This window comes from Orycteropus afer, unplaced genomic scaffold (assembly GCF_000298275.1).
Source record: "Orycteropus afer afer isolate SDZICR_OR568_19922 unplaced genomic scaffold, OryAfe1.0 scaffold01475, whole genome shotgun sequence".
Classification (NCBI taxonomy): Eukaryota; Metazoa; Chordata; class Mammalia; order Tubulidentata; family Orycteropodidae; genus Orycteropus; species Orycteropus afer.
The window spans coordinates 17,561-19,352 of record NW_006923062.1 but is presented as its reverse complement, the minus strand read 5'-3'; positions in this window follow the sequence as shown (position 1 = coordinate 19,352).

The window sequence follows — 1,792 nt, the reverse complement described above, 5'->3', positions numbered from 1 at the left end:
TTAATTATAGTAGTGTCCTATTGGAATTTCTTGAGTTTTCTGGATATATAAGAATGTCCTCAGGGGGAAAACACATTTAATCAGTTTTATGACCCATCAATTACAAGAGATGTCATAACTGAAAGAATCTTATCAATTAACTTAAGAGCAATGCCAAATGCTCTTCTATGATAACATACCTCTACTTCAGAAAAGTGAAAAATTAAATCCAATACATCCACTCTTCACTTTTCGATATCATTACATTTTGAAGACCAGATTGTCATGTAAACATTAACATTATGAGAACATGGGGCATGAGTACATTAGATCACAAAATAGAGGATGAGTACATCATTCCATAACTGCCAAACTACTGAGAATCATGGCTCAGCCAAGAGAATTTTAACCTCACAGCCAGGGTTACTCTAGCTTTGTTCCTCAGCATTCATTACTGCCAGACGTATGTCATTAATGCATAAAATAGTTGTATAGTAGAATTTTCACTCTCACCATAAATACAAAATGTCAGGTAACAAGATAACCCATATATAAGCAGTAGGTGTAGTTTCATGTGTTATTTCTCATATTATGAGATTATGTTTTCTTCTTATCTTGTTGCATTTCTAAGATCTTCCAATGAAATATTGAATATTTATCTGCTTTTTTATTCCTTAACATAAAGTGAAAGGGAGTTAATCTATGCTGTTGGATTTTTCAAAGAACTGATTTTGAATTCATTTAATTGATTTCATATTTTACCTTTAGTAAATTACAGTTCCTAATTTAATTTTATTTTCTCTCATATTTGTTGGAATAAATCCTTCTCTTTTGGTGTAGCTTAAATATTGAATAATGAATAATGAATACATTTAAGATAAAAGAAATCCTCCTGAGTACAGATTTTTCAGTGCTCCAAATAAACCATGATATTCCATATTGTTTGCATATGATGAGGATAGCACACACAGGAAACTAGTGTCTGCTCATTACATTCTGGAGAGTACTTTGTTAATTAGAAGTTAATAATTTACAATGAATTATATTTATGTGGTTTTCAATTTTTTATATCTTATAATTTAGATTTATTGTGAGAAAATTTGGACTGCAAAAGCATAATTTTTGTTGGACATATTAAATGCATTTGAAAATAGCTTCCCTGTGACATATAGCCTTAAAAACAGCAGAAAATATTTTTCTGAAAAAAAAAAAATAATCTTTTTATGGAAATGAGCATGAATATCATCCAACCTTTCATTAAGTGTGCAGAAATTTTGCCATTTTGACTCCATGTTGTGGTGTCATTCCAAGTGATCTCACTACATTGATCCTAAGCCTGTAATCCTAAATCCCTGGGATCCGTAGTGCAGCCCTATCCCTGTCCCGCTCTCCTCCTCCAGTAGATGCTCTTCCAGACATCAACCAGTCAGTTACAGATTGCTGTTCTATTTTTCAGTTGCATTTTTATTTCAGACACCTTCAGTTTACAACCTTCAGCTGTGTACTCTTACTCCTATCCTGCCTAAAGTAATAAATTTTATTACATAGTAAAATTTAATATTTTAAAGTAGAATTCATTCAAAAGAATGATTATTAAAGAAATCTATGTACATGTTCTCTTAACGAGATGCCAAATCATTTTGAGATATTGCTTTGGAAAAGAAAGATAAAATAATGGTTTGACCAGTGTTAATGGAAACTTTTCAAAGAAGTGTTGATAAAATTAATGTTGTTGAAGTATGTATTATTAAAAACAAATAAGGTTATAAACAGCAATGAGAAAATGCCTGGGGCTATTAATTTTTTTCTTTTT